This window comes from Equus caballus, chromosome 22 (assembly GCF_041296265.1).
Source record: "Equus caballus isolate H_3958 breed thoroughbred chromosome 22, TB-T2T, whole genome shotgun sequence".
Classification (NCBI taxonomy): Eukaryota; Metazoa; Chordata; class Mammalia; order Perissodactyla; family Equidae; genus Equus; species Equus caballus.
In genome coordinates this window covers 40,818,541-40,843,268 of record NC_091705.1, presented here as the reverse complement: position 1 = coordinate 40,843,268, position 24,728 = coordinate 40,818,541, and the positions used below count along the sequence as shown (strand labels likewise).

Below are 24,728 nucleotides of genomic sequence, written 5' to 3'. Positions count from 1 at the left end.
TATATATGCACACAACACAGGAGCATCAAAGTACATAAAGCAACTATTAAAACTAAAAGGTTACAATAATAGTGGGGGACCTCAACACCCCACTAACACCAATGGATAGATCATCCAGACAGAAAGTCAAGAAGGAAATTGTAGAATTAAATGAAAAACTAGACCAGATGGACTCAGTAGATATACATAGAACACTCCATCCAAAAATAGCAGGTTATGCATTCTTAAGTGTGCATGGAACATTCTCAAGGATAGACCTATGTTGGGAAACAAAGCAAGCCTCAATAAATTTAAGAGGATTGAAATGATATCAAGCATCTTTTCTGACCATAATGCTATGAAACTAGAAATCAATTACAAGAATAAAGCTGGGAAAGGGGCAAAGATGTGGAGATTAAACAACATGCTCCTGAACGACCAATGGATCATTGAAGAAATCAAATAGTATCCGGAGACAAATGAAAATGAAAACACACCATACCAACTCATTTGGGGTGCAGCAAATGATGTCTTAAGAGGGAAATTCATACCAATACAGGCTCACCTTAATAAACAAGAAAAATCTCAAATAATCTCAAACTACACATAACAGAATTAGAAAAAGAACAAAGCCCAAAGTCACTAGAAAGAGGGAAATAATAAAAATTAGAGCAGAAATAAATGAAATTAACACAAAAAAGACAGTACAAAGGATCAATGAAACAAAGAGTTAGGTGCTGGCCCTGTGGCCAAGTGGTTAAGTTCGTGCACTCTGCTTTGGCAACCTGTGGTATCACCGGTTCGGATCCTGGGCGCAGACATGGCACCGCTCATCAGGCCATGATGAGGCGGCATCCCACATGCCACAACTAAAAGGACCCACAACTAGAATATATAACTATGTACTGGGGGGATTTAGGGAGAAAAAGCAGAAAAATAGAAGATTGGCAACAGTTGTTAGTTCAGGTGCTAATCTTCAGGGAAAAAAAATTAAAAATGGAAAAATCGAAATACCATATGACCCCACCATCCCACTACTGGGTATTTATCCAAAGAACTTGAAATCAGCAATTCAAAGAGACGTATGCACCCAATGCTCATTGCAGCATTATTCCCAATAGCCAAGAGGTGGAAGCAACGTAAGTGCCCATCAATTGATGACTCAATAAAGAAGATTGGTGTGTATATATACAATGGAATACTACTCAGCCATAAAAAGGGTTTAAATCATCCCATTCGCAACAACATGGATGGACCTTGAGGGTATTATGTTAAGCGAAATAAGCCAGATAGGGAAAGACAAACTATATGATTCCGCTTACATGTGGAAGATAAACGAACATAGACAAACAGAACAGATTAGTGGTTAACGGGGAGAGGGAGAGGGGAGTGGGCACAAAGGGTGAAGGGGTGCACCTACAACACAACTGACAATAATGTACAACTGAAATTTCACAAGGTTTTAAACTATCATAACCTCAATAAAATAATAATTATTGTAGTAGCTACCAGTGCCAGATGGTGCTCAGGGCCTCACAAACATCTGCTCCATACAGCAGTTTTCCCACAGAGGTGATGCTGGCCCCGTGATATAGATTGAGATCCTGAAGGGCAGAGTCATCAGTCACTAGTAGGTAGTGGTCCCTGAGCATTCGCTTGCAATGGCTCCCGTTGCCCACATGAGAAGTGCTTCACTGTGGGTTGAAGGCCCTCTCTCTAGCCTCATAGCTCTCGCTCCTCACCCTAACTCCTTCCTACACAGCAAGCAGTCTGCCACCTTGTGAATGACATACCTCTGCTCTCTTTTCCTTTTCCACTTCTTCCGTCTACATGAGGGCCCCATCCCAGATGGACAATCACAAGTAGGCTACGGCAAGGATCATTGCAGTCACGTTAGAGATGCATTCCCTGCACGTCATGATGCATTAACCATAATCATTCCGTCAAGGATGTATGGACTAACAATCTGCTCTTCTTGTTCTTTAAAATTAGTCAAGTTTTAAAAATATTTCTTGGCGACAAGAGTGCCCACTCTCACCACTCTTACTCAACCTTTTACTGGAGGTTTTGGCCAGAGCAATTAGGCAAGAAAAAGAAATAGAGTATCCAAATTGGCAGTGAAGTGAAACTCTCACTGTTCACAGATGACCTGATTTTATATATAGAAAACCCTAAAGAATCCATCAGAAAACAGAAATAATAAAAAAACTACAGTAAAGTTGCAGGGTACAAAATCAACTTACAAAAATCTGTTACATTTCTATACTCTAATAGTGAACTAACAGAAAGAGAACTCAAGAAAACAATCCCAGGGCCAGCCTGGTGGTTTACCAGTTAAGTTGGCATGCCCTGCTTCGGCAGCCTGGGGCTTGCCAGTTCAGATGCTGGGTGCAGACCTGCACACTGCTTATCAAGCCACGCTGTGGCAGGTGTCCCACATGTAAAAGAGAGGAAGATGGGCACGGATATCAGCTCAAGGCCAATATTCCTCAGCAAAAAGAGGAGGATTGACAGCAGATGTTAGCTCAGGGCTAATCTTCCTCAAAAAAAAAAAAAAAGAAAAAAGACTACAATAGCATTTACAGTTGCAAAAAAAAAGAATAAAATATCTAGGAATAAATTTAACCAAGGAGGTGAAGGACCTATACAATGAAAACTATAAGACATTATTGAAAGAAATCGATGATGACATAAAGAAATGGAAAGACATTCCACGCACATGAATTGGAAGAATAACATAGTTAAAATGTCATACTACCTAAAGCAATTTACAGATTCAGTGCAATCCCTATCAGAATTCCAATGACATTCTTCACAGAAATAGAACAAAGAATCCTAAAATTCATATGGAGCAACAAAAGACCCCAAATAGCTCAAGCAATCCTAAGAAGAAAGGACAAAGCTGGAAGCATCACAATCCCTGACTTCAAAATATATTATAAAGGTATAGTAATCAAAACACCATGGTATTAGTACAAAAACCGACACACATCAATAGGACAGAATTGAAAGCTCAGAAATAAACCCACACATCTGTGGACAGCTTATCTTCAACAAAGGAGCTGAGAACATACAATGGAGAAAAGAAAGTCTCTTCAATAAATGGTGATGGGAAAACTGGACAGCCACATGCAAAGGAATGAAAGTAGACCACTATCTTTCACCATACACAAAAATTAACTGAAAGTGGATCAAAGACTTAAAAGGTAAGACCTGAAACCATAAAATTCCTAGAAGAAAATATAGGCAGTACACTCTTTGACGTCGGTCTTAGGAGGATCTTTTCGAATACCATGTCTACTTGGACAAAGGAAACAAAAGAAGAAATCAACAAATGGGACCTCATCAGACTAAAGAGCTTCTGCAAGGCAAAGGAAACCGTGAACAAAATGAAAAGACAACCCACCAACTGGGAGAAAATATTTACAAATCATATATCCAACAAGGGGTTAGTCTCCAAAATATATAAAGAACTCACACAACTCAACAGCAAGAAAACAAACAACCCAATCAAAAAATGGGCAGAGGGGCTGGCCCTGTGGCTGAGTGGTTAAGTTCGCGCACTCCACTGAAGGCGGCCCGGTGTTTCGTTGGTTCAAATCCTGGGTGCGGACATGGCACTGCTCATCAAACCACACTGAGGCAGCATCCCACATGCCACAACTAGAAGGACCCACGACTAAAAAGTATGCAAGTATGTACTGGGGGGCTTTGCGGAGAAAAAGGAAAAATAAAATCTTAAAAAAAAAAAAAAACGGGGAGGGGATCTGAAGAGACATTTTTCCAAAGAAGATACAGATGGACAATAGACACATGAAATGATGTTCAGCATCATTGATCATCAGGGAAATGCAAAGCAAAACTACACTGAGATATCACACCCGACAGAATGTCTATAATCACCAAGACGAAAAATAACAAATGTCAGAGAGGATGTGGAGAAAATGCAACTCTCATACACTGCTGGCGGGAATGCAAAGTGCTGCAGCCACTATGGAAAACAGTATGGAGATTTCTCAAAAAATTAAAAATAGAAATACCATATGACCCAGCTATCCAACTAATGGCTATTTATCCAAAGAACTTGAAATCTACAATTCAAAGAGACTTATGCACCCCTATGTTCATTGCAGCATTATTCACAATGGCCAAGACGTGAAGCAGCCCAAGTGCCCATCGACTGATGATTCAGTAAAGAAGATGTGGTATATATATATATACACAATGGAATACTACTCAACCATAAAAAAAGACAAAATGGTCCCATTCGCAACAACGTGGATGGACCTTGAGGGTATTATGTTAAGCGAGATAAGCCAGACAGAGAAAGACAAACACTGCATGATTTCACTTATATGTGGAAGATTAACACATGGACAAAGAGAACAGATCAGTGGTTACCCGAGGAAAGGGGATTGAGGAATGGGCACAAGCGGGAAAGGGACACATTTATATGGTCACTGACAAATAATAATGTACCACTGAAATTTCACAATGTTATAAACTCTTATGACCTCTATAAAATAAAAAATTGTTCTTGGGTAGGCCAAGACTAACCAGACACATTTCCCCCTGAACTTTCTCCTATTCCCTGTCTAGCCATGAAACTTGCTATTTATATCCAGTGGGCAGGGTCAACCATTAAAATAACCCCACATTTGTTTAGTCAAACTACTTGCTATCAATCAACAGTCCTTCATCTGGAAAACGAAGACTGCATTGGAGCAAACAAAACATACCCCCTGACGAGAGCCACTCAAACTGGAAAGCAGTGTGCTAGTGCTTGGTGGCTAGGACTGTGAGCTGGTGTATTAGTCACCTACCGCTGACAGGATGTTGCATAACAAACCATCCCCCAAAACCCAGTGGCTTACCACAAGCACTTGTGGTTGACAAGTGTGGCTCAGTTTTAGGCTTCTGGTTAACTGGACCTGGCTCCAGATTTCAGATTGTGTTCCGGTTTATTCCATGGATGTCCCACACTCTCCTTGGGTCAGCGACTACCATGACCTTCTCATGGCCGATCACAGGACTGCAGGAGGGCAAGGCAAACACAAAACTGGTTAAAGCCGCTGCTCACATCATATCCACTAATATTCCATTGGCTCAAGCAAGCCCAACATGAAACGGGTGGAGAAATATATTTCATCTGCAGTGAGAGGATTCTGCAAAGTCCTATAATGAAGGTGTATGCATGTAATGCTGTTAAAGGGAGGTAAAGAATTGGGACCAATAGTCTAATCCAAAGCAGCAAACGACAGTCCCTGGGCTAAATCTGGCTGCTGCCTGTTTCTGTAAGTAGTTTTATCGGAATCTCACAATGTTATAAACTATTATGACTTCTATAAAAGTGGTACATTATTATTTGTCAGTGACCATATAAATGTGTACAGTTGAGATAGTTGTAGATGCACGTGCACTTGTGAGAAATAATATTGAGGGATCCCTTGTACATTTCACCCAGTTTCCCCCAATGGTAACCTACCACCTGTTTTTGTACAGCTCTTGTGCTAAGAATGGTTTTCAGATTTTTACATGGTTGAAAGACAAAAAATCAAAAGCATTTTATGATGTGAAAATTATATGAAATTCAAGTGTGTGTCCATAAATAACATGAGACTGGAACACAGCCATGCCCGTTCATTTACCTTATTATGGCTGCTTCCGGGCTGCAATGGCCGAGTTGGGTAGTTAAGACAGAGACCATGGGCAAAGCCTATAATACATACGATCTAGGCCTTTACAGGAGAGACTGGCCCACCCCACCCTAACCTGCCACAGTTGGCACTCACTGTAATGACAAAGCTCGCCTTTGCTTTGTGATTACTCTTTGCCAGACACTCTTGCAAGTGCCTTACCTACCGTAAGTCACGTAATCATCGCAAGAACTGTATGAAGAGCTCTTCTCCCCATTTTATGCATGAGTCAGCTGAGGCCATGGAACTTGCCCAAGGTCATATAGGTAATGAGTGTGGTGGAGCCCGGCTTCAAACTCAACAACCCATCCAAGATCCTGCAGCGTTAACCTTGGAGCTGTTCCAGGGCTCTCAGCAATCCATATCCCAGTGTCACTGGGGGCAGTGGATTCTAAGCGCTCTGTGTACTGTGCAGCAGAAGAATTTAAACGAAAAATGCATCAGAGGAGAGTGCCAACAACCCCTGAGCAGCCCTTAGCAGGGCCTTTCCAGTCTCTGCTGGAATTCTCCCCATCCTTTAAAGCCTCTTTCAAATGCCGCCTCTTAACCCCGCCCCAACCAGAAGTGCTTTCTCTTTCTTCTTTCGCAAAGCAAACAGTTGCTCTCATCACATTCTGCTTTGGGGTTTGTGGTGTTTTGCACATCTCACTCCCCTGCCGTGGTAAACTCCACTGGGCATACAGACCCTGTGATGCTCAAATCTGTGCTCGGTTGAGTGGGCACAGAGTATCCTCCTGATTTCTGTGTGAAGTGTGTGAGTCACCAACATGGTTATGTGACAGTCAGGAATTGTGAAACTTTGCCTCTGGTGTCTACGTGGTTTTGTGGTTTGAGGTAGCAAAGCCCTCCTGCTGCTGAGTGGCTGTTGGTAGGAAGGTTGGAGAAGACATTGGAAAGATGAGCCATTTTCTGGTCTTGAAAGTGTTCCGCTCTTCGGAACCGTCAGTATTGTACAGTAACTTTTTCTTATTGCAAAAGCAATATGCGGTCGCTGAGGAAATGTAGAAAAGCAAAATAAAAACTAAAGACCTATAATCTAGCCATTGCAAGATCTTGCTATTAGGGGCACCTCCAACCCAAAGGCAGGTAAGGAACTTTTCCCTGTTGTAAATGCCGTGATGAAAAGCTTTGTGGAGAACTGTGGAATGCATCCTTATTTCCTGAAGATGAACTTCAAAGATAGCATGGTAGTTGAGAGCCCAAAGGCTGTGGTCAGGATCCTGGTTTGAATTCTGGCTCCATGATTTTATTACTTGCATGACCTCGATCGTATTACTTGAGACCTCTATGCCTCATTTTTCTAACCTATAAAATGGAGATAATCATAGTGCCTACTTCACGGAGTTGTCGTGAAGATTAAATGTTAATCTATGTAAAGAGCTAGAAGCGTGCCTGGCACATAATAAGCCCCAGATCAACAGCTAGCGAACTATAATTTACATTTTTTTTTTTTATAATTTACATTTTTAAGTGAGTAGTTAATACCCAACAGTTCTCAATTACCCATGCCTGCTAGGATATACAGGAGTTTCCTTAATCCTCAAATCATTTATATGTGACTTGGGAGTTAATGACGTAATTTTTGTGTTGGATTTACTTTGTTAATAGTAGTTGCTGTTGCTCATAGTTGAATTATGACAAACTTACACACATCTCGTCCTTTATCCTCTTCTCTTTGGTCAAATAAAAAATGCCTGTACTTTCAAAATAAGTGGACACAATAGAATAGAAATCATCTATTCATTACAAACAAAGTTTAATTCCACCTCTGGAGACTGGGGAAAGAGAGTTCTCAGGCTGTGCTAGGAGGAGAGTTATTGGAGAGCAATTTAACGATAATTACCAAAATATAAAATGCGAATACCCTTTGACCCAGCAATTCTGCTTATAGGAATTTCTCCCCTGGAATTAATTTGATTGAGTATGCAAATGAATATGTACAAGGACTCACCTTTCAGAGTAGCATTGTCCATGAGAGCAGTCAGCAGAATACAACTGAAATTTCCATGAGCACCGGCAGAGCCGGTCAAATTATGATACAGCCATGCAGTGGATGACCACACAAATCTTTTTATTTTTTTAAGGCACAGTTGACGCATGTGTGTTGACCTGGAGAGTGGTTGAAGGTCAATTATTAAGTAAACAAAAAGCCAGTTGCAGAGCCCTCTGTCCAGTATAATCCCGTTTGATGTTTAGAAGAGAAGGTATGAGCATGGATATTGTCTCGAAGGCTATGGAATAACTGGAATGCTGGCCATCTCTGGTAAGTGAAGCAGGTGTGGGGAGAGAAGAGATTTTTAACATCCTTCTATGATCATAATATCCTTCTAATATTTTAATGTCCTTCTATTCTGTTAGGCTTTTTACAACAAGCAAGTATTAAATAAATAATAAAAATAGCTTTTAAATTTATCACCCAGGTTCTCATTTGTTTACTTTGATGTCCATCTTCTAAATATACATGATACGTTAATTTAAGTGGTAAAATCCTTTGGAATTAAAAAGTTTATGATCATCTCTCTCCTATTTTACTTCCACACCCTGCTTCTGCTTCCATCTCCCCCACACCCCACTCCCACCTTTGGAATTTTAACCTCATTTTCTGCCGGTCTCTGGAAAACACTTGGATAGCAAACCGAAAAGAGTTCATGATGCAGTTTGTGACTTGCACAGAACCTCTTCTTTCCAAATGTCAGCCTGGAACAAGTGATCACCTTCATGGATTTCTTTGTTAGTCTCTGGTATTCTAACTTAGGATAAGGTAAGAATTCAGTCAATTAGTGCAGTAGTCATTTCAGCAGCTGACTTTGTTTCTGAAAAAAACAAAAAGAAAAGAAAATAGAAATTTCAGACATAGAGTGGATCTATTCCCTAATTGCCGTCTGTCACTTAACCCCTACTTTTCTTGTGCTTTACCTTAATGCAATATTCCCAAAGGACGTTACCACATCTCTTAAGAACAGATGATACTGTGCTGGGGACAATACAATGTATTATCACTATTTCACACCAAAGGAAAATATTGATCTTAATTTTCACAAAACTATTGCAACACAATCTTTTTTAATATAAAGTCAATTCTTGCTTATAGAAAGAACAAAATAATACAAAAAAGGAAAATTACCTGTAATCTAGTCCCAAATCCATAGACAACAGTTGCTAACATTTTGCTCTATTTTCTTAGTCTCTTTCTCTGCTTAGTATGTTTTTACGTCATTGTCTAATGCATGTTAATGTGTGCACGATTTGAAAATTGTTACTTTGAAACCTAATATGTTTCCTCATGTTATTATATACTACTTATAAATATAAGTTGCCATTGCTCCCTCAGTGAACATCTGGGTTTCTTCTAATTTTTTATAATTAAAAGTAAGGGTCAGCCCAGTGGCGCAGCGGTTAAGTGCACATGTTCCGCTTCGGTGGCCCGGGGTTCGCCAGTTCAGATCTCGGGTGCGGACATGGCACCCCTTGGCACGCCATGCTGTGGTAGGCATCCCACATACAAAGTAGAGGAAGATGGGCACGGATGTTAGCTCAGGGCCAGTCTTCCTCAGCAAAAAGAGGAGGATTGGCAGCAGATCTTAGCTCAGGGCTAATCTTCCTCAAAAAAAAAAAAGACTGCATTTATCATCTTAATGCATAAAGCTGTTTCCGTACATAGGATTATTTTCTTCAGATAGATTCCCAGAAATTGAATTACTGGGTCAAAGGTTATAAACGTTTTTAAGGCTCTCACTAAATGTTGCCAAATTGCTTTCCACGAGGGTTGTACCAGTTTACACTCACCAGCAATGCAGAAAGATCGAATTTTCTTTTCCCTCCTCCAAAACTGGGTATTATTTTAAGTCTGTACTAATTTAGATAAGCCGATTATCATGATTGAGTTAGTAACTTTTAATGGCATTAGTAGTGGAGTTTTTAAAAATCCATACATGCTCTTACTTTTGCATAGTTCAAGTGATATGTAGTAAATTTTTTTTTAATGGCCAAAAAATACCAAGAATCATGAGTGTCGATGACCTGGTGTCAGTATGCAATTATGAACCCCACTAACCCCTTACTCCAGCAGTGTAGTAAGCGCTATATAGACATAAAATCATTTGAAATCTCACCACTTTATTTAGCACATAATTATTGTAGTAACCAGCAAAGAGGGAAATTATTACAAATCTGGACTTTGTGCCCCAAGAATGTTGGGAATTTATCCCCTCTGCCTTGATTTGCTTAATCAGTATTAAATACTACTTGTAGATAAATCATAGGACTCAGCAAAATGCTGTGACTTCTAATTGGATGGTGATGGTCATGATGAGCAAAAGCTGCCAGGGCAATTAGTTTTTGGTGATGACTCTGCTTGAAAATCACCCAGCAGGGACCCATTTCCAATTGATTATCTTTCATGGCTAATAGCCTCACAGAGTGTTTCAACTCCCATATTTAAATGTAACTCTTGATAGCTGAACACGGCAGTGATCAGGGGAAGGGTACGGGAGCGGGCGCCACAATAAAATAGATGTACATCTTTGCCAGATTTTCAGTAATTCTGAGGGGAACCTAAAAATTGAAATGTGCGGCAGTTGACGAAGCTCCTATGTCCAAAAATGAATGGGATCCTTGGAGAGGGGAGAGGGAGAGAAAGAGGGAGGGCCCCACCCCCAATGATCCGTTAAAGTCAACATATTTAAAAGGAAGGAAGGAGAAATGCTTATCTAGTACCTATCAAGGGCCACTCATTGCGCTTTCATTTCTATAACTTCATTTAATTATTTCCGGAAAGATTCAGGATTGCTGCAAAGTAGCTCAGTTTAAGAATAGCTGAAAGTATCGGAACCCCTTGCTCATCTTTGTGGTAGTCCAGAGTGTCTGTAGAGCTCTCCTCCAACACCTTATTTCAAATGAAAATCCATTTTTCCCCCATCAGTCTTCTTCGCTGTCCAGCTTTCGCACCCGTACATAGTAGTCAGGAATCCGAGGCTGTGGAGAGTCTTGGCCTTGGTCTCTAATGACACTTCCTTACACTTGATGATCTTTCCTAATTCTTTTGTTGCTGCCCTTCCAAGTCGCAGTCTTGTTTTGGTTTCTTGGCTGCAGTCTCCATTCACCTTGATGACTGAACCGAGGTAAACAAAACCCTTAACAATTTCGGTGTCTTCCTTGTCTACGTTAGAGTGGTGTACTTCTTCCGTGCTCGTGATTTTTGTCGTCTTGATGTTCGAATGCAGTCCTCCTTTGGCATGTTCTTCTCTTACTTTCGTCAGAAGTGGTTTCAAGTCATTGCTGCTTTCTGCCACTAAGATGGTATCACCTGCGTATCTTAGATCGTGGATATTTCTTCCACCAGTTTTCACTCCTCCTCCATCTGAAACTAGCCCAGTTTTTCGTATGATGTGTTCTGCATACAGATTAAACAGACAAGGAGATAAAATGCACCTTGTCTGACACCTTTGCCTACAGGGACCCATTTTGTCTCTCCAGATTCTGTTCTGACGGTGGCTTCTTGTCCACAACACAGGTTACGCATTGGGACATCGAGGAATGGGGCACGCCCATTTCTTTCAGAGCAGCCCACGGCTTTTCATGATCCATGCAGTCAAGGGCTTTACTGTGGTCTATGAAACATAGACCGGCCTTCTTCTGAAATTCCTTGGTGCTCTCCAGTAGCCAACGAATATTCGCAATTAGACCCGTGTGCCTCTCCCTTTCCGACATCCAGCCTGGACATCAGGCATTTCTTGCTCCATGTGAGTAACAAGCCTTCTGCTGCAGCACCTTGAACATCACTTTCCTTGCAGGGAAATTGGAGCGGGGGTCACATTGTTACTTCACTCCTCGGCATTTCCTCAGCATCTCCTTTCTTGGGGATTGGGATATATATGGAGCATTTCCAGTCTGTAGTCTCTTGTTTTCCAGATCTGTTGGCAGTTTCGTCTTAGGATTTTGACGGCTTCAGTCTCCATGGCTTAAAATAATTCAATCAATAGCCCATCACCCCTTGTGACTTATTTCTTCCCCACTTTCAGGGCGGCTTTCCCTTCTCTTCCTAGAATTACGGGTTCTTCCTCACAGGGATCTTCTTCAAGGAGCCTGTCATCCTTTGTCTCGTTCTGTAGACCTCAGTGTGCTGTTTCCACCTTCCCTTTACCTTCCCCTGATCAGATAGTGTGCTTCTCTGTTGGTTGTTCCACATTCCTAGTCTAGGTTTAAATTTCCCTTTGATTTCTTGAATCTTCTAGAAGAGACTTCTTGTTCTTCCCTTTTTGTTGTTTTCTTCTCTCTCTGCGTTGGCCATTATAGTAGTTCTCCTTATCTCTTTGTGACAGTTGCTGAGAAACTGCGTTCAGGATTCTACCCCTGCGTTTGTCACCTTTTGCTTTGGCTTCTCGTCTGTCCTTAGGGTGGTGGTTGTTAGTGCCATCGAGTCAATTCTGACTCCCAGTGGCCCTGTGGACGGCAGAGCAGAAGGCTGCCCGGTCTTTTTGCTCCATCCTCTCTTCTTCTAGCGCTCTATCAGACAATGCTCTGATGCTACTCACGGGTTTCATGGCCAGTTTTTCTGGAAGTGGGTGGCCGGGTCCTTCTTCCTAGTCTGTCTAGACTGGAAGCTCCACTGAAACCTGTCCACCATGGGTGGCCCTGCTGGTGTTTGAAATCCCAGTGGCATAGCTTTCAGCATCACAGCAACACACAGCTGCCACAGTATGACGTTGGACAGATGGGTGATATGGTTCCCTGACCGGGAAACGAACCTGGGCCGCAGTGGTAAGAGCACCAAATCTTAACCGCTAGACCACCAGGGCTGGCTATTATAAAAGTAATACATGATAATTTGTAAAAGATTTACATCCTACATATAATTTAAAAAGAGAAAGATGGGGAACAATTCAATAAATGTGACTGGGAAAATTGGCTATCAAATTGGAAAAAAGTAAAGTAAAATTCCCTACTTTAATTACAAAAATAAATCCTTGTTGATTAACAAAACCTAAAAAGCAAGACTGACAATTATGGAAGAAAATATGGAAGAACACATTTATGACTTTATTTAAAAGACACAAAAACCATCCCTCTATTAGAGAAATAATTCACATCCAGAATGCACAGAGAACTCCTTCAAATCAACAAGAAAAAGACAACGCAATAGGGAAAAACGTGGGTAAAGGCTGTGGACAGACAGATGACTGATAAGGACAGACGTGGTCAGTACCATATGCAAGGGGCTGGACTGAGCCTGACTTGAGAAAGGACAGATGAGATAGTTTCCAACTGTAAGATTGACAAATCTTTTACAGTTGGTGATACCAAGTGTTGACCAGGGTGACTGAAATAGAAAACATGGGATTTGAGAGTCCAGTCTCCATAATACACGAACTTCCCACATTGCATTCTCAACTTGGACAATGACTTGGACAGTATTGTAAGCATCCCTGGGTGGTCCTGCCCTCTGCTAATTGTGGAGAGAGTGGAAGACAAAACAGAGGCCCTTCAGCTGTGGTTAGAAGAACAGACTCACATCTCAGGCCAGCTCTGCCACTTACTGGCTCTGAGGCCTGGGGCATTGACCCCCAAATGCCATTGCCTTGAGCGGGTCCATTTATTTCCCGGAAGCCCAGCCTGCTCATCTAAATGGTGGGCACAGGGTCATTGGGAGGATTAAGTGAGATGAGCCATCTTTGGTACCTGGTCCAAATCCTGACACATAGCAGGTGCTCACTCAATGATGGCCAATATTAGAATCATATATTTGATCCCCCAAAAGTTATATTCCCATGACAGTAGACTTTGGGACAGGCACACAATAAATGCTGGCTAATTCTAGGGTTTTGCCTCAAATATTCACAAAAGGTTCTAATTTCAGATAATAATGAAATCAAGATAGATGTTAATAAAGTTCGTCTCTCTGTTCTCTACCACATTTAGCCCTTCTGGAAATTTGGCACCGAAATCATGCCTGATAATACAACTCCTACTTGCCATATAAAATAGATTTTACTGTAAACAAATAAGTGAATAAATGTATGGACAGACAGAGATACACAGATCGTTCAGGGAAGATTATCCATACAGTTCATGTTCCTTAAGTATTCGGGCGTCTTTACATGTATCTCTGTCTTCTTATCTTGCTTGGTAACAATGCAAAGCAGGGTGTAGCTTTTTTTCCCCTTTCCTTCCTCCCCAACACACTGGTTGACTAGCAATCCTGTTGATCATATCTCCAAACCAGATTTTTTTCTTGAGCTTTCAACTTTTTATGTTGAAATAATTTTAGATTTAGAAAAGAGTTGCAAAAATAATGTAGAGTTCCCGGGAAAACCTTTCATCCAGCTTCCCCAGATGTGAACATCTGACACAACCACAGTGCAACTATTGAAATGAGAAAAGTAACGTGGCTACAGTGCTGTCAGCTCATCTCCAGACCTTATCCAAATTCTGGCATTTGTCCCACTCAGGTCCCTTTTCTGGTCTAGGATCTGATTCAGCAACCCACGTGCGTTTAGTTGTCCCGGTCTCCGCCCCTCTGTGACAGATCCGCAGTCTTCCCTTGTCTTTTGTGACCTTGACACTTGTAAAGAGTCCTCACCAGTTATTTTGTAGAATTTTCCTCAATTTGGGGTTCTTTGGTGTTTCCCATGATTAGGTTGAGATTATGCTTTTTTTTTTTCCCCTGAAATGCCGCTGATGGCTTTTATTCAGTGCGTCATATCAGAGTTGCCTGAAGTCAATGTGTCTCATTATTGGTGATGTCAGCTGTGGTCACTTGGCAAAGACTGTGTCTGTACGGTTTCTCTACTCTGAAGTTACGTTTTTCTCCTTTGTTCTTAATAAATATCCTGTGGGGAGAGTCTTTGATACTATGAAGTATCCCATTTCTCATCATTCTTTTGCCCACCCACTTTAGCAACCACGATTGGTTCTTGGCTGCAACACTTATTGCTCTGGTGTTTGCCAAATGGTGATTCTTCAAATTCTATCACTCCTTTCACATTTATTAATTGAAATTTCTGTAAGGAAGCACTGTTCTTTCTCCTTCATTTATTCAATTATTGACTTAACATTGTTTATTCTTATAATTACTGGTTGCTCAGTTTGCTCCAGATTTGGCATTGGGAGGTCCTTCAAGTTGGCTCCTGTGTCATTTCAGCATACCCCCATCATTTTTTAAGCACTTCCTTACTTTCTGGCATCACACTATGTTCCCGGCTCATCTTGTGTATTTCCTGCCCCAGCTCTGGAACCAGCCATTTCTTGGGGGAGCTCTGCTTGGTTTTATTGGAGAACAGTAGTGGTGCACCCAGTGCTACTGAGTGTCTCCAAACCGTATCCTGTAGCTTCCCTCTTCTTTCCATGCCCACCGCCATCCCCTGGTGCAAGCCGTCATGTTTCACGTGGATAATTGCCTCTTTTTGGGTCCCCGTATTTCCAGTCTTGCCTTCCTCCAGTCCATCTTCCAGCAGCAGCAAAAAATAATCTTAAAACACTATCTGGACCATATTATTCCCTTGCATAAAGCCTTCAATGGGTGTCAGGGTTAGATCAGGTAAACAGAGCTCACTCTGTGTTCGAGCTCGGGGAACTGAAGCCTCGCTCAAGGGCAGCCACTGACAATACCGGCCTGCCACATCCTGGGTGCAAGGTTGACAAACTTTTTTTGTAAAGGACCAGAAAGTAAATATTTTAGGTTTTGCAGGCATCTCAACTCTGCTGGTGTAGCATAAAAACACACGCAAACAATATACAAATAAATGAGCATGGCTGTGTTCCAGTAAAACTTTATTTACACAAACAGGCAGTGGGCGCATTTGGCCTTCGAGGCAGAGATCGCTGACGCCTGCCTTTGTGGGTAGTTTTCAAAAGCTTGTGCAAAGCCGCTACAACCCTTAGGGAGCTCGCAGTGGGTAGCCCCGCAGTTAATACTTAGGAGGTTCTTCAGGAAGCTGCCAATCCCCCCCAACTTCCACTGCACCGTCTGCCTGCTGCTGACTCCAACTAGCTTTTCTTCTCCTGCCTGCTGAGTTTCTTACGAGTGCCTCCCACTGGCAGTCTCTAACCTGGAACCCACGGGGAAGAGGATACTGGGAAATGTAACAATGGCAACAGACAGTTTAGCCCAGTGGCTTCCAATTTCCCCTGGACTGAAATTCACTCCTTACCAAGGCTGCCTTCTCTTCCTGTTGCTCACTGCACACTCTCCACTATGTCCCTCTCTCTTTAAACCTGCTGACCTCTTTTCCACCTCAGGACCTTTGCACATGCTGTACCATTTGCTTGGAATATTCCTTCTGCCCTTTTCCCAAGGTTAGCTCTTTTTTAATCTTTTAGATCCCAGATTAAAGGGTACTCTCTTAGGACTTCCTTGACCCTCTGTTTAAAATCACCTCCCCGCCAGGGGCCGGCACCATGGCCAAGTGGTTAAGTTCACATGCTCCGCTTCGGCGGCCCAGGGTTTCACCAGTTCGCATCCTGGGCACAGACATGGCACTGCTCGTCAAGCCATGCTGAGGTGGCCTCCCACATGCCACAACTAGAAGGACCTATAGCTAAAAATATACAACTATGTACTGGGGGGACTTTGAGGAGAGAAAGGAAAAATAATATCTTTAAAATCGCCTCCCCTTTTATTAGAACCTGGCTTAGCTTCTCAAAGCTAAGGGACTATGTTGTCCCCTGTCACATCTCCAGGATTTAGAACAGTGCCGGGCACACAGAGGGGGTCAAATACTGAATGAATGAATGTAACACCACAGCTGGCTGACATTCACGGGTTGGTTGATTGCCGATCTGCTTCCTGTATCTGTAGAAGCTCTCTCAGGGCAGGGGTTCCATTTATTGCTTATACCCAGCCCCTAAAATAGTGCCTGGAACGTAGTAGGTCTTCAGCAAATGTTTGTTGAGTGAATGAATGAATGAATCTCACACATTTAAAAAACTTTATTATGAATAGTAGGTCCTAGATAACCATGGAATCAGGTAAAATTACATAGCAAAGGTTCCTTTTTATTGAGTATGTTCTGCCCATTCAGTGTCTAGACTTCTCATATCTCCGTGTGGCCACCCATCCAAGGAGGGGAACTCTGGATCTGGAAGGTCCCCTCTGAGTTTAGGACCAGTGAGTCCTGTCAGTTCTTTGCATCACCTTAAGATGTCACTAAGTGACTTGGCCATGGCTCCCGCTGGCTGTTGCTCAAAGAGCTGGGAGGTCAGGGCAGGACGGGAGGAAATGACCTGGTGTCACGAACAAATCCCCCACTTCCTCAGCGCCTGGCAGACAAGGCGACAAGGTGCTGACAAGGGGCTCCCCCAGCCTTACTGGACTTTCGTCAGCACACCTGATATTCCGGAGTCCTGGAACCTTCTGTTTTCTTCCACAACCAGAACCCTAATAAATCAGGCCAAGCCGGATAAATCGTGCCATGTCATGATTGACTCCATGTTGGGGGTCCAGGACGGTCCCCAGGGCAGGAGGATGGACTGGCACGTTCGATAATATTTCTGCTCTCAAGAAGTAGCGTGGGAGCTGAGACAGACGGGAAAGAAAGCGCTAAGAGTACCAGCAAAGCCTACAGGCGACATGGTTTTCTGGACTCGATCCCAAAGCAGAAAAAAAGGACATCATTGGGAAAACTGCTGAAATCGAAATAAAATGTCTAGTTTAAGCAATAGTGTTGCACCAATGTTAATTACTTAGTTTGTTAATTAGGAGAAGCTGGGTGAAGTGTATATGAACTCTCTCTGCTATCTTTGCAATATTGCCTTAAATCTAAATGTGGTTTTAAAAGCATATAAGACGGGGACCGGCCTGGTGCTGTAGTGGTTAAGTTCACATGCTCTGCTTCGGCGGCCCTGGGTTTGCAAGTTCGGATCCCAGGTGCGGACTTACACACCGCTCATCCAGCCACATTGTAGGGGCATCCCACGTACAAAATAGAGGAAGATTGGCACAGATGTTAGCTCAGCTACAATCTTCCTCAAGCAAAAAGAGGAAAATCAGCAATAGATGTTAGCTCAGGGCCAGTCATCCTCACCAAAGGAAAAAAAACGTGTACAAGTCAGTGTTAGCTCAGATGGCATAGATATATACTGTAGGACTCCAGAGGCAGGGAATGATTCCTGAAATCAAGCAAACCTGGAATGAATCTCTATCCCCACCACTTACCAGCTGGGTGTCTTTGGGCAAGTGACTTAACCTCTCAGGGCCTCAGTTGTCTTATTTTTAAGCAATGTCCACATCGTGGAGTTGCTGTGTGTCACATCTCCTTCAACACATCTAATATGGTACCTGCACATCAGAAACTCTCGATCAATGCTGGCTTTCCCTTCTCTGTCCTTTCAGAAAAGGGAGCAATCAGCTGGGCTGAAATATTTGGAAAATGAATAATGAGAGGTGAGATTGTGTTAGGCCATTGAGGTTGGCTAGTTTGAATTAGAAAAGCAGAAAGGGGACAGGATCTGCCTTGAAAGTGAGCAAGAGCATCACTTTGGATCAGTTTTTAAATCTGTGAAAGGTATTTCTTAAGCTATTGAAAGGAGGCGTTTTTCTATTAAAGCTGGTCTTAAAAACTTGTGTTGTTTTTTCTAAGGTAAACTCGGAGATGAACAAAACAGTATTCGTGAGGGTTATTACTGCGGCACTGAGTGTAAAGGCAAAAGAGGGGAACCACCTAAATGCCCCCAAAGAGGGAGGGTTCTGGGTAAAGAACTGTTGTTCATTCATTCCATGGAATTCTCTGAAGATATGCATAAAGTATAAAGCAAGTGTGTGTGTGTGTGTGTGTGTGTGTGTGTGTATGTGTGTATTGAAGGACATGGTCATATGTGAAGATACATAAGCAAAAAACTGTAAGGAGCAAAATGTGCACGCAATATGCTATCATTTATATATCAGAAAAAGTACATAGGAATATTCATTTATGTATTCATCCAGTGTCACTAGAAAGATACACAAGAACCTGGTAATAGTGGTTGCTACTTCATTGGCGCCAAAGAAAGGGACCGTTCAAGTCATATCCATCTTGTTAAAATGTTATTGCCAATAAAAAAAATTTTTTTTTTTTGAGGAAGATTAGCCCTGAGCTAACTACTGCCAATCCTCTTCTTTTTGCTGAGGAAGACTGGCCCCGAGCTAACATCCATGCCCATCTTCCTCTACTATACATGTGGGACGCCTACCACAGCATGGCTTTTTTTTTTTTTTCTTTTTTTTCACAGCATGGCTTTTGCCAAGCGGTGCCATGTCCGCACCCGGGATCTGAACCGGCGAACCCTGGGCCGCTGAGAAGCAGAACATGCGCACTTAACCGCTGCGCCACCAGGCCAGCCTGACCAATAAAAATTTTATGTTTTTTTGTTTAGGAATTTTTAACCAGAATTTATAGCACATTTATTTCTTCAAGAGGTTTCTAAACTTTTTTTTAATGGAAAATTTCAAACATAGAGTGGAGTGAGAATCGTCATGATCCTTTCTGCACCCATGACCCAGCTTCAACAATTATCAACCTTCTGTTAGTTCTGATTTTGTAATACATTCACCTTGTTTTCATCAATTACATAAAAATAATCATTATAGTAGTAACTCAATTCTGATCAAAGGAAGTTAAAAAGGTTTTTTATTAAATATATATAAATGTTTCTGCCAAGAGGTTTAATAGGGTGATCAATACAAGACTTCTAAGCCAAAAAATTATTACATTAATAGAAAATTTAATGGGGAAGTGGAATGGAAGTACAAATTTAAAGCGGAAAACTCCTTAAATAATGATGTAAAATTTCAACTTTTAAAGAACAGCTTGTTCATGTATTATTTAAATAGATGATGGTAGAGATCAAGGATGCATGATATTTGGATTACTTTGAAATTTTTTTTTTTTTTTGAGGAAGATTAGCCCTGAGCTAACTGCTGCCAATCCTCCTCTTTTTGCTGAGGAAGACTGGCCCTGAGCTAACATCCATGCCCATCTTCCTCTACTTTATATGTGGGACACCTGCCACAGCAGGGTGTGCCAAGTGGTGCCGTGTCTGACACCAGGATCCAAACTGGTGAACCCCGGGCTGCCGTAGTGGAACGTGCACACTTAACCGCTATGCCACCAGGCTGCCCTATTGAATATATTTTTTAAATGATATAACAAATAATTACAATGCCCCAGAATCCTTTTAAGCAGTTAATATGTGAAACATTTGAGATATCAACTTTAAAACATGTAAGGGAGTATATATACTTTTTAAAAAATATCTTAGAGGGTATAAGTAAAAAGTATTTTGAAGTTCACTGTTCTAGAAGACCTGGTGTTTATTTCCAAGTCTCAGGGAGCTGTTGTGTTGTTTGGATAGGTCGTGTCTGCTAGAAGGCTAGAGAGAGGAAAGGGAGCCCAGAGCCTGAGATTGAGGTCTGAGCAATGTGTCTCTTTCCCACCATCCATCATGACCGAGTTGGATTATTCCAGGAATGCAAGGTTGGTTTGATACTTGAAAATCAACCAATTTAATTCACCCTTCCAAACCCAGGGCCACAGATGGTTAAGACCCCTTGGCCATTATATATATGCAGGAGAAATAAACACCACCAACCACCACCCCTCCCTTTACTCACCAAGCAACCTATTGAAAGCAACCTGTGTTCTCTCAAAGGCTTTTCTCTGGAAAGACTTTCTTTAATGCATGGGTAGTGGAGGCTAAGACACATGTATGCCCTAACCAACTACCTTGAAAGGATGGTAGCCACTCTGTCTCCTCTCCCTGGCTGCACGCTCAGTCTTAACACAGTGTTCTTCCAAGTGTGGTTTGTTGTCTATCTGCAGTTGGAATCCATATAGATTCCTGGGCCTGAGCCCAGACCTACTGAGTCAGGCTTTCTGGGAATCTACATTTTAAACATTTACACTCTCCCAGGTGATTCTTTGGTACTCTAAAGTTTATAAGGCACCATTCTAAATCATTTTCATGCTCAGCACTATTCTGAAAATAAAGTCTCTATTTTATTTTCATACAGGGGCCTTCCCTAAACCCTGTCTTGGCATTTCTCCTACCTGACTGTTCCTTCTCTGACCCCTTTCAGGCTTCCATTTTTTTTCCTTACTCCCTCAAATAGATGTGCTCCCCAATATATATGCCCCCCTTCCAAGGTGCTCTCTTCAGATTTCAACTGTCCACCTTTCTGCAGATGATTCCCGAATTCGCCCCACTAATCCCAATCATTGTCCTACTAATAATCACCGGCATTTATTGAGTACTTCCTGAGGAATGTGTACTAGACCTTGGCTTTGATTAGCTCATTTACTGCTCACAGCAGCCCTTTGAGGTAAATCATCATTATCACCTTCTTAACAAATGATGAAACAAGCTCAGAGGGAAAAGCAACTTTTTGCAGCTTGTAAATTTAGTCCTGGGTCTTGAACTTGGGACGGTCTGACCTCTTAACCACTCCACTGGGCATCTTGCTTGGGCTCCGAAATGCCTGAAACATACTTGCTATCCTCCCCTGTTCTTGCTCCCTCCCCATTCCCGTGCCAGATATCTTCTGCTTGCCCTTTGAGAAGCACAGGAGGTAACCCCACGTCCCGAATCTTCACATCTCTAGAGATACTCCCCTGGGATCTCTAACTTCATTCTTTCACAATCTAATCTCACATTTTTCACCACTCACTCTCCTATTACTGAAAAATAAGTTGAAGTACAATGGAGATCTCTCGAAAATTATCTGAACTGAGCAGCAGAGCCAAAGACAGCCTCGCATGTCCACGTGTGGAGGCTTCTCTGCTTACAAACAGGATGTCGCTGAGTCTACATCCTGCAAAGACAAAGTGACAGAATATGTGTAACCCTTGCGTACACATCGGTGTAAACCTAACCTGCACTTTCTTTTCTAACCTAATCATATGCCTCTTCTTCTTCCATGATTCTCACCCTGTCATTGCTTTAGTATTTATCCAAAATGAGGAATTAGCGATCATAAATGCTTCAAAAGTAAGCACAAAGTAGTAAAATGCAGTAGACCAGAAAAGTGTTCGTGGTGGCTTTGGGAACAAATCTAGCCTAAAGATGTGATCCCCTCAAATGTACTTTCTAAGTTTATTAATTTGGATTATTTGTCGATATCAATTTTTTTCACATAAAAACCCGAAATGTGGCATTCTCCTGAGAAATCAGACAGTCCAGCAACGTGACTTCGACTTTCCTACAAGTCAGTATATGGGTAAGGGCAGAATATAGACAGTTCTCTTCAGACAGGCGTGGGCTCCCCAGGTCACCACCTCTCTGCCGCTCCCTGTCGTGTCTCTGATCTGCCATGTGGTGCCAGCAGTCTTCATCTTCCTGCTTGAGTGCTTGGTTGGTTGTCTAATGGAGCCTTTAGATTTGGGCAAGAGGGACCCTTGCCCTGGACTCCTCCCTTTAGTGGTTCTGAATAGACAGCACACACACACTATTTATTAAAAGTCTCAGGCAGATCGCCTCAGTATCTGGTACTCAACAGCAGCACCGTGCAACCCATGGCACTAAACATCTGCTGTCACGCCTGATGCTGTTCAGGCCCCAGGGTAACACTTCCCCGCATCTCTGGTCCTATGTCTGCAAAACAAAAGCATTTGCTTCTGAGTGTCTTGATTTGTCCTTGTGCTGCTGCCAACATCAGACAGACGCTGCTCCACGGTGCAGGGAGGATGCGAGCAGGGGAAGCACTTAGGAAGGAGAAAAGACAACTGAATTCAGCATCAAAGCCTTCTTTCCCTTAGCAGCCAGTCTCCCCGGCAATACCGGAGCATCCCTCTGCTTGTTTCTCGTTGTCCCCATTCATTATTCCAGAGGGGCTTACAAAGAGCGCAGGGTCTGTAGCACTTGCGCATGGCAGCTGAAGAACATTTTGTAATATAAACAATTCATATTACTCTTCAATTTGCATATCTATGTCTTGATGTAACATGCTTAGATTCCCTGCATTGAGAGCTAGATGAACACTGAATGCTGGAATTGAAAATAGTTTTATTTTTATAACAAATATTTAATGGGATTTAACTAAAACTTTTAAATACATGTATTTACAAGATATGTATAAACAATGTGAACAATAACTTGACACGTTTTGCTTTTGACCTTATGGATGTATACGTGTCAAAGGAGGAAGATGAAATGTTTTGTTTAAAATTTGTTTACCTCGATTTATGACTTTTACACATCCTGGCATACAGTGTGCAGGCTGTGGCCCCCAAATGTTGGAAGGTCTGCCCATCTGTTTTGCTCTGTCCCCAGTGCGTTTGAGCTTCCGTCTTGCCTTAGCCTAAACATTTTGATGAGACTGAAGCAGCCTATCCCAGTCTCTATCGCCCTCTGTTGGCAGTGGGCGGTTGTCACACTTTTGCTTCCACACGGAGTTTTGTTCAAATCAGGAAAAGCTTGGAATTGAATATTCATAACCAGAGGAGTTTCTGTGCTTCATATTAATACTCTGGCTACATCATAATTTGAAAATACATAAAGGCAACTTTTTTTTGAGGCAACATGTTTATCCCAGAAAAAATAGTCATTCTGGTGAAATCCTGTCTTTTTACTAATCACCATCATGTGTTGCAAATGCTCTGGACCAGTGGTTCCATTCAATCCTCTCAGACCTTTTTACTGATAGTATTTCGACACCAGGAAAGAGACATAATTTCCAGTTACTTGGTGGAAGAAATAACACAGAGGCGAAGAGGGGGAGGCCATTGACGTTCCCAAAGAAGAAAGTCTAGTCCCCTCGCCACTGGAGGCAAAATAAGACAGAAGGAGGAAGGGGGAGAGGAGATGAGGGAGCGGCAGGGAGGGGTTGAGAAAGGGGGAGGAAAGTGGAGTGGTAAGGGAAGCGAAGAAGGAAGGGAAAATTACCTCTGAGGCTCTGACCCCCCTGAGTCCTTATCAGCCTTCTCCACCCTAACGCCTTCCTCCCCCTCGGCTTTCACCACTTACACCAGTTGCTTCCTTCAGGGTGAAAAGAAGAGTTGCTCCTTTTAAGGGTGAACCTTGGCGAATTGGAGCTTTTTGGCTCTCTGTCCCAAAGCACAGCTGACCAGCCCCAGACACAGACTTTCCTGGTCACGGCAGCTCGTGAGAGCCCAGGGCCCATCCTTCCCGAGGGACTCACCTGGAAACGTTTGCCATCGGTTCTGCTCATTCAGACTGCAGTCCTGAGAGGTTCCTTAACCTGGACTGTCTCTCAGCACGTAGAGGTTGAGAAGTCGCAGGGCGTGTGATCCTCTTCCGTAGGGAGTGTGATGGATTGTTTCCAGGAAGGTAGACTGCTTTTTAATAAAGGAATCTCTTCCCACATTTTAGTCCACGTTGGACACACACTTCGTCCTGCGCTGTACCCTACTCGAAGTTGCCCGACGTTTTCCTAGGTAGAGTCTCGCCTGCGGCTTTCAGCTTCACACCTTTTCAGAATCTTTACCATAATCAGAGAACTCATTTATGCAACTCCAGCTTATTATACTTCTGAGTGTTCCTTTAAGGGTTCAACCTGCAAAAGACAGAAAGGAAACAAAAAATTGTTTGGTCTAGGAAATTAAGAAAGATTTCCATTGTTGTTGGGTAATGGGTTTAATTCTGCAAATCACCCTTTAAAAATACCTTGAAGGGGTATTCTAGCACACTGGCTACATTTTTAACATTCCTAAAATTGCCCACAGTCCTTTTAAAAAACTATCTCATCTCATTTTAAATTGACTTTCATTTTGTCACTTGGAATTGGGGCAAAAAAGTTCTCAAGGTCTTTTCTGTTTTCTTGTTTTTGAAAGTAACGATTTCAAAAGGAGGGTCTGGGGCCCTTTTGCCATCTAGGATTTTATTTTTAAACTCAGATCCACTAGCCCGACCTGCTAGGACAATGAAGTCTTTTCAAGCCTATAAATTAGTTCCATCACTGACATATTTTGATGTCTATAAACCCAACAGAAGGGAGGTTCCCACATAACCAAACCTAAGTCAGTGTAGAAAGGAGTCGAGGAGTCTTGGGGACACTGACTCATCTTCAGAACCGCCTAAAGAGAGATTGGCCATTGACAACTTAAATCTTCAATGCTTTCTCTCTTT

The 24,728-nt window shown here is 42.3% G+C and overlaps 1 protein-coding gene and 1 long non-coding RNA gene across 3 annotated transcripts in view; one reads left to right on the top strand and one right to left on the bottom strand.

Annotated features, from left to right (window-relative positions):
* ZFP64 (ZFP64 zinc finger protein) overlaps nt 1–9,010 on the top strand; it is a 99,638-nt gene extending 90,628 nt beyond the window's left edge. Inside the window, exon 10 of the transcript XR_011430699.1 lies at nt 7,760–9,010. The gene's annotated coding sequence lies outside the window, so the exon portion shown is untranslated. The remainder of the gene's footprint in view (nt 1–7,759) is intronic.
* Nucleotides 9,011–19,259: 10,249 nt separating this feature from the next.
* LOC138920061 (uncharacterized) lies at nt 19,260–24,137 on the bottom strand. 2 transcript variants are annotated; one of them, XR_011430701.1, is made up of 2 exons: nt 23,782–24,137; nt 19,260–22,345 (listed from the first exon to the last, which is right to left on the bottom strand). It is a non-coding gene; the product is annotated as an uncharacterized lncRNA (long non-coding RNA). The 2 variants fall into 2 exon arrangements; XR_011430700.1 differs by having other exon boundaries at nt 19,260–22,628; nt 23,782–23,902.
* Between the last annotated feature and the right edge of the window lie 591 nt (nt 24,138–24,728).